At 38.2% G+C, this 12,457-nt stretch overlaps 1 protein-coding gene across 1 annotated transcript in view; it reads left to right on the forward strand.

The window, feature by feature from the left end:
* OR13P2 (olfactory receptor family 13 subfamily P member 2) overlaps positions 1 to 12,457 on the forward strand; it is a 115,866-nt gene that overhangs the window by 10,618 nt on the left and 92,791 nt on the right. The window lies entirely within an intron of this gene.

Below are 12,457 nucleotides of genomic sequence, written 5' to 3' on the forward strand. Positions count from 1 at the left end.
CAGCATGACCCCCTTCTGTGCTTTTGGACATGATCTTGTAGGGGTGTTTCAGAGAAGAACTTTACAGTATGGCATTCCTCTTGGTCCCTGTGGTCCCTTAGTTTGTTGCCTGACCCTTAACTGGAATCAGAAACATAGGGCCAAAGCCTATAGGATGGCTGCCTACACCTGAGTACCTGACAACTAGATTTGGACTTTCTTGCTCCATACCTGAGATACTCCATGTCAGATGATTTAGGAGGCTACTGCACCCTCCCCCTTTCCTTTGTCTGATGTAGCAGTTCTCTGTGCTTAACATTCCTGCTCACCCCGCCATTTTGCTCCGCCCCTCTCTTGTGCTTAACATTCCTGGTTTCTTTGATCACACCCAAATCAAAAGCGCCTTTGGTCTCCTATTCTTTTGTGTACTCTTAATACCATGCTACTCCGAGCTTTTCTCCCTTGACCCAACACCCATTTCCTCCCATAATTCACAAAACTTTCAGTTGAACTCTCTGGAAATCCAGCTACACGAGGAGAAAACTCCCCTATTTCCTTAGACTGTTTCTTGACTGTTCCTTGCATCTCCTAGCTTTAACTGTAACTTGCATTTCCCTTGAGGACACTGCTGCTCTCGTATATGTCTCAAGTAGAGACTGCTCATTCTCTCAAACTGTACCTCAGGATGGGGATGTGGTGTATTCTCCTTGTTCCTTATGATTCCTTTCAAATCATTGTTCCTCTCTTCCTATTAGAAAAATCTCTTTCTCCTTAGAAGCTTGTGCTACCCACCACCATTTCCCTGGCACTGTCACCTTCAGGTCTCCGGGATACTCTTGTTCTGCGAAAACTTTGACACTTGTCACAAAGTCTGAGTCTTGAGTCCATCATCCTGAGTGACTTCAGTGTTCATGGCGATGACCTCATACAATGCTTAGGCCTCTCCTTTCCTTGATTTTGTTATCTCTAAAGTCCACCACCTACATTCTACTTCAGTTGCCTATGCCCATATCTGTTTTTTCCATTACTCAAGAATTGTCACACTTCTGAAATCACTTATTCGTACATTCTATTCTCTGACCACTACTTCCTATCCTTACAGTGTAATCACTCATTGGCTCCTCCTTTCCCGGGACCTCCAACCTATTGACTCTTTACTTCTTCCTCTCTATCAACTCTTATTGTCCTGCTGCCTTTCTTTCCCTTCTTACCCACTTCAGACTCTCTGATTTATAATTTCAGTAACTTTCTTACCCTTGTTCCAAACTCTCTTGTCATAACATCTTTTTCTTGCACTTTCTTGGGGGAAAAACCCTACCTGATGGATTCCAACTATTTGACTTCCCTGTATTGCTGAATGCTACTGGAAAAACATTTAACTCAACCTGAAATATTTATGTTAAATTAGTGATCTAAACTCTACTGTGTCCTAAACAATACCCACAATACTCAATACCTGTGGGAATGTCATTGCAATATTGTTTATTAGAGTAAAATAATTGAAAACAAACTAAATGCTTATAAGTAAGGATTTCGGTAAGTTGTGGTATAGCCACACCAAGGAACATGGAAAGGAAATCTCCAGACGCAAAAAAAAAAAAAAAAAAAAGAGAGAGGTAAGTACTTGAGGTGACATTATGGAAGTATAGGTTGGGGTGGATTATTGAATTAGATAATTGCTAGGGGCTTCAGTTTTGCTGCCTATCTAGACAGAACTAAAAATATATCCATCATCAAAGAGAAATGACAAGGTGTCTGGGGCTTGAGTTAAAAAAATTTTCTCTTGAGACTTTGAAATCCTGTGCCTACCTCTTGCCCTACTTTTGACTCAAAAATTTGAACTACATGACGTAGAAACCTACAACCAACATTTAAATTGATTTCAGGTCAATGTTACCTCTGAGGTGTTATGAAGATGCAAAGTTTATCCTTCCATGGGAACACTACCATAACTTAGGCCACAAGGACTTCCCATAGGAAAGCCTCACTGAAGATGAGCTCACAATCCCAAATTACCAAACACATGTGCAAACAATATACAAGAGGGATTGTCAGCAGATACAACAAAGAACATATTTACACACACTTCATATAGAATTTCATATTTAAAGGAATAAAACAAGGACTTGAAATTCTAAAAAAAAAAACAAAAAACAAGATACTAAAGAATAGATGGCCAAAAAAAACCAGAATGAAAAATGATCATTGAAATAAAAAACTCAGTGGACACAATAAACTACAAATTGGACACCACTTTCTAATACCAGAATGAAAAATGTGGTTATTAAAATGACAAGAAGAAAACTTCAGTCATCAAGATAAACTTGCATTAGAAGCCATTGAAGACAGAGAGGGAGAAGATAAACATGAGGAAATTACCAAGACATAGCACAAAGATATGAAAAGAAGGAAAATATGTGTGATATTGTGATTTATAAGAGATATATATTTGGTCATTCAGATGACCAAAATATATTTCTCATATATATTTGGTCTTCACTGACAGTTCTTGGCTCATAGCTCCCAAAACCCTTGGAATTTCCTGAGCAGTAAGAGCAATGGGAGCATATTTTGTTATAATATTCGACCTCCTGTCCTCAATTCCTGAAATTGCTTCAGAGCCATAAAAATGAAACAGGTGTCTTGTTATTCAAGTTGTCCCTTTCCACCATAACTGGGTTTATGTTAATGAGGTGATTTTTGGAACGCTCCTAAGGATGGGGGCTGGCTGTTATGGGAATGACCCACGTGATTAGAGAGTTGGAACTTTCATTCCCAACCCCCTGACTTCTGGGGAGGGGAGAGGGCCTGGAGGCTGAATCAGTGGCCAATGGCCAATGATTTAATCAACATGCCTATGTAATGGAGCCTCCATCAAAACCCAAAAGAATGGCTTCACAGAGCTTCCTTGTTGGTGAACACGTGGAGATGTGGGGAGAGTGGCACATGGAGAGGGCATGGAAGCTCCTCACTCTTTCCCACATACCTTGCCCTATGCATCTCTTCCATCTGGCTGTTCTTGAGTTATATCCTTTAAAAACAAACCGGTAATCTAGTAAGCAAAATGTTTCTTTGAGTTCTGTGAGCCACTCTAGCAAAGTAATCAAACCCAAGAAGAGGGTGATGGGAACCTCTGATTATAGCCCTTTGGTCAAATGAACACTGTGCAAGACCTCTATACAGAAATTTGTTAATTATTATTGGTAGAAATTAAAGAAGATCTTTATGTGTGGAAGGATATAACATGTTCATAGATTTGAAGACTCAATATTGTAAATACAACAATTCTCAATTTTTTCCAATTCGATAAATAGATTTAGTGCAACAGCAAACAAAATACCAGTAAATTTAGCTTTTTTTAAAAATTTGGAAGGTGGATGAAAATGACATTCTGGTTCTAAAATTTCTGTAGAAATGCAAAGAATTAAGAAGAACCAAGACAATTTTGAAGAATAACACTGTTAGAGTACTTATTTTAGTGGATATCAAGCCATATTATTAAGGTGCAGTAATTAAGACAGCAAAGATGGATGAAAAGAGACCAACGAAAAAGAATAATGTCCACAAACAGACCTATGGACATATGGACACTTGATTTAGGATGGGGATGCCATTGCAGAGCAATGGGGAAATGACATTCTGTTCAATAAATAGTGCTGAGGCAATTGGATATCCGTATGGGAAAAAATGAAATGGGATCCCTACCTGACACCAAACATAAAAATGAATTCCAGGTAGATTGTAGATCTAAGTATGAAAGGGAAAACAAAACAAAAATCCAAGAAATAACAGAGAAAATATTTTTAAGACCTGAGAATAGGGAAAGATTCTTAAAAGGACACATATTTATTAAGCATAAAGGCAAGGATTGGTAAATTGGGCTATATTAAAATCAAGAACTAAGGGTGAATAAAAACAAACTGCAGAGTGGAAAATGATATTTTATATATAATAGACAAAGGCCTCCTATCAATAATATATAAAACATGCCACTACTAGAAGGACCTGCAACTAAGATATGCAACTGTGTATGGGGGGGTGGTTTGGGGAGATAAAGCAGAAAAAAAATTATATAAAGAACTCTTGCAAATCAATAAAAGAGAGACAATCCAGTAGAATAATGGTAAAAGACCTGAAAGGACATTTCCCAAAGGAGGAGATAAAAATGCCCAATAAAATACAAAAAGATCCTCCATTTTATTGATATTCAGGGACCTGCACATTAAAACCACAATGAATCAACACTACAGACTCATTAGAATGGCTAAAATTAAAAATAAACAAATGGGACTACATCAAAGTAAAAAGCTTCTGCACAGCAAAGGAAACCATAAACAAAACAAGAAGGCAATCTAACAATTGGGAGAAGACATTTGCAAACCATATATCTAAGAAGGGGTTAATATCCAAAATATATAAAGAACCCATACATCTCAATAAGAAAGAAAGAAACAACTCAGTTAAAAAAAGGGCAAAAGATCTGAACAGACATTTTTCCAAAGGAGATATGCAGATGGCCAACAGGCACATGAAAAGATGTTCAATATCACTAGTTTTTAGGGAAATGCAAATCAAAACTACAATGATATATCACCATATGCCCATCAGAATGGGTATAATAAATGAGACAAGAAATAAGTGTTGGAGAGAATGTGGAGAAAAGGGAACCCTTGCACACTGCTGGTGGGAATGTAAATTAGTGCAACCACCATGGAAAACAGTATGGAAAGTCCAAAAAATTAAAATAGAACTACCATATGATCCAGCTATTCCACTTTTGGGTATTTATTTAAAGAATATGGAAACATGAATTCAAAAATAAGGGTGCAACATATGCACCCTTATGTTCATTGCAACTTTATTCGCAATAGCCAAGACTTGGAAACAACCTAAGTGCCCATTATCAGATGAATGGATAAAGAAGATGTGGTATATTGGGGCTGGCCCCATGGCCGAGTGGTTCAGTTCGTGCGCTCCGCTCCCGGTGGCCCAGTGTTTCGTTGGTTCGAATCCTGGCGCGGACATGGCACTGCTCATCAAACCACGCTGAGGCGGCATCCCACATGCCACAACTAGAAGGACCCACAACGAAGAATATACAACTATGTACCAGGGGGGCTTTGGGGAGAAAAAGGAAAAAAATAAAATCTTAAAAAAAAAAAAGATGTGGTATAAATACACAATGGAATACTACTCAGCTATGAAAAAAAGATGAAATCTTGCCATTTGCGACAACATGGATGGACCTTGAGGGTATTATGCTAAGCAAAATAAGTCAGACGGAGAAAGTCAAATACCGTATGATTTCACTCATAAGCAGAAGATAAACAACAACAACAACAACAACAACACACAGATACAGAGATTAGATTGGTGATGACCAGAGAGGAAGAGAGTAGGGAGGAGGGAGAAAGGAATTACAGGGCACATGTGTATGGTGACGGTACTGATGCTGAGTATGCAAATTGGTATAACCACTTTGGAAAATATTTGACATTATCTACTAAATTTGAATATGCACATACTCTGTGATCTAGCAATTCCGTGCTCATCTATATTTACAGGAGAAATGGTTATACATGAATAACAAAAAACAGGAAAAAAGGTTCATAGCAGCATTACTTGTAATATACCTAGACTGAAAACAACCCAATATCCATTAACAGTGTAATGAATAAATAAATGCATGTTCATACATTGTAATATTATACAGTAATAAAAAGTATATGCACAACACAGCTACACACAATAATATCAATAAATCTGGCATGCATAATGTAGGGTGAAAGAAGACAGACCCAAAAACACATGCTGTGTGCTGCCATTTATAAAAGGTTCAAGAGTAGGTGAAACTAATCTATGGCATTTTAAGTCAATATAAGGTTTTTCTTTGGAGATGATGGAGGGGTTAGCGATTTGGAGGAGGTATTGGGCAGGGAGTTTTTCCTGCTAGTAATTTTAAAGATGCCCAAATGTTTTTTGAGATAAGTTAATCATTCCTAAGTAAACACCTTAGCAACCTAAGAATAAAACTATATCTTCCTAACATAATGATTAATATCTATCTCTAACAGCCAATAGTATTTCCATTAAAGTTTAGCCAAAGAAGTCCAAAGGCATTTCAGATTGTCTATACCAGCAGAATCCAGCTTAAATTAATTGTACATATTAAATTGGTACAGACTAGTTCAAATGGATTAAACTATTGCAAAATTTCTCCATGTAACCTCAAACTGATCCAAATAATTTTAAATTGGTCCAAACTGTCTCTTTATACAATTAATATCTGAACTTTAAAGTCGAGACTATTATTCTTTTTTTACTTCTGTAAAAATTCTGAAGTCTGCTGTAGTCTGTGAAGAGACAGGCTCAGAGAGACAATGCAGAAAAAAAAATAGTGAAGGTTTTGCAGTTAGCCTAGCTCTGTTCCTATGAACCTAGCATGTTACTTAACCTCTCTAAACTTCATCTTAAAGGGGGTACAGTAATAGTATGTGTCTGACAGACTTACTATGAGGACTAAGTAAGATCATATGTAGAGTACTTAGCCCAATGCTAAGCACTCAACACATGAAGTAGTCAGTAAATATTTGCTATTATTATTATTATCCATTTCATTAGTCAGGATAGGCCAGGCTATACTGTGGTAAGATACAATCCTGAACGTCCGTGACTTAACACAATAAAGCTTTGTTTCTTGCTTACATCCCAGGCCTAGAGGAGCCAGAGAACTTTTCTTGGCAGCTCCCCTACAACGATGACTTGGGCTGCTTCCCTCTTGTGAGTCTGTCCTCTCAGAGGTTTTCAGTGTCCAATCACACAGATGGAAGAATGCACAAAATAGTCGTGAAACTCTGTCACATAGTCCCGAATTAACCACAAGAGGCCTGGGAAATGCCCAGGAAGAGGAAACAATGGGATGAACATGTTAACATTGTCTCTGCACAGCCATACTTCTGTCCTGAGGCGGGCAGCAGGGGTATTCCTTGGGCTCAGTCTGATTGCCTGGGAGATCCAGGGAGAACAAAGGAGTTTGGGATGCACAGGGAGTCTGGCAGGCTGGTCCAGGAGAGCTCTTAATCACACACACAGAGGGTCTGCCTCATTCCGACTCCCTCCACAGTTGTTGGCCTTGGGGCAGGTGTTGGTGGGCTGGTGGTGAGGTTGCTCTGGGAGAGGCCCAGGAAAGCCGTCCTAATAAGTAGGACCTTCAAAACACATTTACTGTAAGGATGCAAGATTGATTTGACATTAGAAAATCAATCACTATAATTCACCATATTAACAAACTACAAACCATATGATCATCTCAATAAATGCAGAAAAAGCAGACAAAATCCAATATCCATTTCTCATAAAAACTCTCAACAAAGTAGGAATAGAAGGGACTCCCCTAACCTGATAAAGAGCATCTATGAAAATTCTACAGCTAAAATTACACTTAACAGTGAAAAGCATGAATGATTTCTTGATTTAGGATCTAGAACAAGACAAGGATGTCTGCTCTCACTGCTTCTATTCAGTGTTGTGCTGGAGGATCTAGTCAATGCAATAAGGCAAGAAAAAAATAAGAGGCATCCATTGGAAAAAAGAAGTAAAATAGTCTTTATTCTTTGATGACATAATTGCTTATGTAGAAAATTAGAATGTACTCAGTATGTTGGAATGTACAGGATTTTCTAAGCTTTTATGGAGAAAAGCTTCAGGGTACTATTACTAGAAGCCATGGGAATGAATATTGGACAGAAAAATCAGATGTCCAAAATATTCTATAACACCAGTTTTAGCAGTCACTCCTAAGGAATGAGTCTGAGAAAAGAGAATTCTACATGTGTGAAGATACTCATTTCAGTATTGTTTATAAAAGAAAGTTTTGTCAAACTGTGTGTGTTATAATGCAGTCATTTAAGATGCTAGATATATTGAACATGGAACAAGCTGGAGAAAAGGATAAGACATAACAGAAGTGGAAGAAAGCTGTCTACCCAATGACTTGTATACAATGAATACAAGTTCACACAAAAATATGTGCTTGATAAAATAGTGAAAGAAAATACACTTAAAAGAAAATGCCATTGGTTTTAGAAAAGTGGGACTATGGTTGATTCCCTTTTCATACTTTCTATCTTCCAGTTTTTGAGGAATAGTCATAACAGGATGTTGACTGGGACTTTTCCTATTATATCAAAAGTTTGGCTAAAGCTCCACTTTTTCAAAGAGCCTTGATGAGTTGCTAGGCACAAATCAATCCTGTGATCACCACCCCATCATCATGCACTGGTAGACTATATGAAAAGGCTTGAAATGTGAAAGGGGGGGTCATTAAATAGGAGTGTTTAATGTAGCCTTTGTCCTAGGAGAGAGTAATGTGGCTCTTACCCTCCTCTTTCAGTGAGGGAGGGGAATGGGGGCTCCCTTGCCCCTCACAGGTCAAGAGAGGGAAGCTTCAAGAGAGCTTTAGAGAGCTTGCAAGGAGAGATTTGTGTTGAGTTATAGCAACACTAGGTCTCCTCACCACCTTTGCCCCAAAATGCAATTGGTCAGGTGCACCATGAGAGATTGGGAGATTGATGCCCTGCCCCTGGAGTTTTGGGAACGAATGAGACTGGTGTCCCCTTCCTACCTGGAGAATACTGAAGGCAAGAGACTGGCTGGAGAGGCCCTTGAAGGCAGGTAGAGGAGAGAGGTCAGCTGGCGCTTCTCCACTTAGTGTTGCAAAGATGTGTGTTTACCATGGGTCAACTGGATGCAGCAGTGTACCTGCTGCTTGTTTGGATAATGCTTTGGAACTTGACTTGGTTCCTTAGTCTCTGCCCTTGTGGATACTATGCCCTGAGGGAGAGGCAGATAGTAATAAAATAACATAAATAAACAAAAACCTAATTGTTAGAGGTACTAAAGTGGAAAGGTGCATGGTGCTACAAGGGCATGTAATAGGTACACTTATTCTGGTTAGGTCTGGGAAGTGATTGTGGAAGTGATGTATGAGATCCTAAAGTAGGAGTTAACCAGAGGAAATTGACGAGGGGAAGAGTTGAGAGAAGTACCAGGGGGAGCAAATAACATATACCAAGCTCCTAATGCCAGAGGGAGCGTGGCATGTGCAAGGAACAGAAAGGAGGCCAGTTAGGCAGAAAGCAAGCAATGAGCATGTGGAGATGCTGCGGGGCCAAACCATGGGCCTTGTGGGCCACGATGGAATTTTGCTCTTTATCTATAGAGCACTGGAGAGTTGTTAAAATTTTTAAAGCTGGGGATGACGTTCTAAGACTTGTATTTTGAATGGATCACTCTAGCTGCAGTGTGGAGAACAGATTATCAGGTGAATATACACAGGTGTAGACTCTTTCATTAATTTTCCCTGGAATATTGTGGGACATTTTGATCTTCAGAGTTTTTCTTTTGAGATTCAGAAAGTTTTCTTATATTATACCTTTGGATATTGCCTCTGATCCATTTACTGTATTTTTCGTCTAGAAATTCTTTAATACTTGTAGGTTGCATCTATGCAACTCACCTTCTACTCTGTAATTATCAGAATTTTATTTCTTTCCCCTTGCATTCTGGGAGTATTTAAATTTTCATGCAAGGTCAATTGTCCCATTCACTGTCTCCAGTTCAGGTTATATTTTGACTGCTGTGTCAAATTTTATTGTATTGTACTTAATGCATTCTTCTTATCTCAGTCTGTTCTTTCATGGCCTGCTTTGTCCTTTTGTACCTGACTGAAATCACAGAACAGCTATTTAAAAGTATTTTTCTTGCCTGTTTTTCAAATAAAGACTTTCTCTCTGAATCTTTAGGACACTGCTTTCTTGTCATGATCTGCAGATACTTATTATAGTGATGGTTCTGGGAGTGATGGTGATGACTAATTGATGGAGTGGTGAAGCTGAATGGTGGTGTTTGCAATGATAACGGGGATGATGATAATACTGATGATGCTGATGGTGAGCTGATGAGTTGGGTGATAATATTGAGAATGATAATGCAATAGGGAAAGGATGATGTTTTGGGTATGATGGTGGATGAAAGCGATGATGAGAATACTAATGGAGAGATGAGGTTTGATGTAAAAATGATGAAAATAACAGGACGATGGTGTTGGTTAAGGTGAAGGTGCCTTGGGTGTGCTTAGTTTCTAGAGTTCACGCTTGGGATAAAGTTAGGTAAAAGTTAAAACAAATTTCTTCAGATGCCTCTGAGGGACACTGAGTCACTTCTGCTCTCCCTGCTGAGCTGCTGCTGTTGGCCCAGCTGTCTAATAAGCTGAAGTTCTTAATGATGTTCCTTCCATATTCTTAAGCACCAAACTTAATGAGCCTCCAGGGACTTCTCACTTCAGAGCAACTCAGCTGTGGCTTAACTGGGCCACAGCCCTCCTGGGGCAGAGGGACCCAGAAGTGGTTCTAAATAACTAGGGAATAAACTTGGAGACATAGCAGGAGGGGGAAAGAGGAAGAGTGATCAAGTCATTACTTCTAGCTTAATTGGGATTAGAAGAGTGTAGCTCTCTGTGTAACTGACAGCTCTTACATCCTCCTGGGAAATGTCAAGCTAATGCAGAGCTTGTGTGGAATTCTCAGTAGCTCAAAGTCTGGGGCCTTTGATTGTGCTGAGGAAGCAACATTGCAACCCAAAGTCAGGCCCCCTAATTCAGGTGGCATATGCTGCCTGAGAAGTTATTCTCCACTTTGAGCTAGGCTTGACACGCAAGTCAGTTACTGAAGATCAGAGCTATTAGGAGCCTGAAAGGCGACAGTGATAGCCTGGTTACATCAGAACCCCCTGAAGTGTTTTAACTGCTATTAATTGTAAATTCTTTTAATTATTCTCTAATTCTGTAAGTCAACATTAATGCACTCATTATAAACATTCAAACAATACAGATAAGTAAAAGTTCCCTTTGATCTTCTCATCAATACCAAGCTCCATACTACAGGTTAAATCTGCTTCCAGATTTTTAAAAAATATGCTTTAACATATTTTTGTATATATATGAACAAATAGAAATATAGCTTTGTCCTGTTTCTTTTTCTAAGGTGGAGGGATATGATGATATCATAACCTCACAATATAGCGTAAAGATATAAATGACATACTATTTTTATTCCCTGATCAAAAGGTATATATATTTACTTTTTTATTTTAACTGTATTGAGGTATAGTTGACATATAAAATTGTAAGATATTTAAAGTGTACATTGTGGTGATTTGATTTGCGTGTACATTGCAGGAGGATCCCCTTCATCTACTTAATTAGCACATCCATCACCTCACATATTTATCTTTTTTCTATTTTTTGGTGACAACATTTAAGTTCTACCCTCTTAGCAAATTTCAATTATACAATACTGTGTTATCAACTGTAGTCAACATGTTTTACCTTACCTCCTTAGACTTTATTCATCTTATAGTTGGAAGTTTGTACCCTTTACTAACCTCTCCCTATTTCCCCCACCCCTCAGACCCTGGCAACCACTTTTCTACTCTCCGTTTCTATGAGTTTGACTTTAAAAAAAATTCCACACATGTGGTATTTGCCTTATTTCACTGAGCATAATGCCCTCAATGTCTATCCATGTTGTCACAAATGGCAGGATTTCCTTCTTTCTCATGGCTGAAAAATATTCTATTGTATATATACACTACATCTTCTTTATTCATTCAAGTGTTGGTGGACATTTAGGTTGTTTCCATATGTTGGCCATGGTGAATGATGCTACTACGAATATGAGTGTGAAGATTTTTTTTATATCTTATTTTCATTTCCTTTGGGTATATACCCAAAAGTGAGATTGCTGGGTCACATGGTAGTTCTAGTTTTAGATTTTTTGAGAAATCTCCATACTATTTTCCATAGTGGCTGCACCAATGAATGTACACTCCCACCAGCAGTGCAGCAAGGTTCCCTTTTCTCCACATCCTCATCAACACTTGTCTCATTTTTCTGGTGATAGCCATTCTAACACGTGTGAAGTGATATCTCATTGTGGTTTTGATTTGCATATCTCTGATGATTAGTGATGCTGAGCACCTTTTCATGTACCTGTTGGTCATTTGTATGCCTTCTTTGGAAAAAATGTCTGTTTAGTTCCTCTGCTCATCTTTTAGTTGGATTTTGTTTTTTTACTATTGAATTGCCTGAGTTCTTCATATATTTTGAATATTAACCCCTTATCAGAAATGTGATTTGAAATGTTTTCTGCCACTTGGTAGGTTGTCTTTTCATTTTGTTGTTGGTTTTCTTTGCTATGCAGAAGTTCTTTAGTTTGATGTAGTCTCTCTTGTTTATTTTTGCTTTTGTTGCCTTTGCTTTTTGGGTCAAATCCAAAAAATCATTGCAAAGACAAATGCTAAAGAGCTTAACTCCTATATTTTCTTCTAGGAGTTTTATGGTTTCAGGTTTTACTTTCAACTCTTTAATTCATTTTGAGTTGATTTTTGTGTATGATGTAAGATAGTGGTCCAGTTTCAT

The sequence above is a fragment of the Equus caballus genome, chromosome 2 (genome assembly GCF_041296265.1).
Source record: "Equus caballus isolate H_3958 breed thoroughbred chromosome 2, TB-T2T, whole genome shotgun sequence".
NCBI lineage: Eukaryota > Metazoa > Chordata > Mammalia > Perissodactyla > Equidae > Equus > Equus caballus.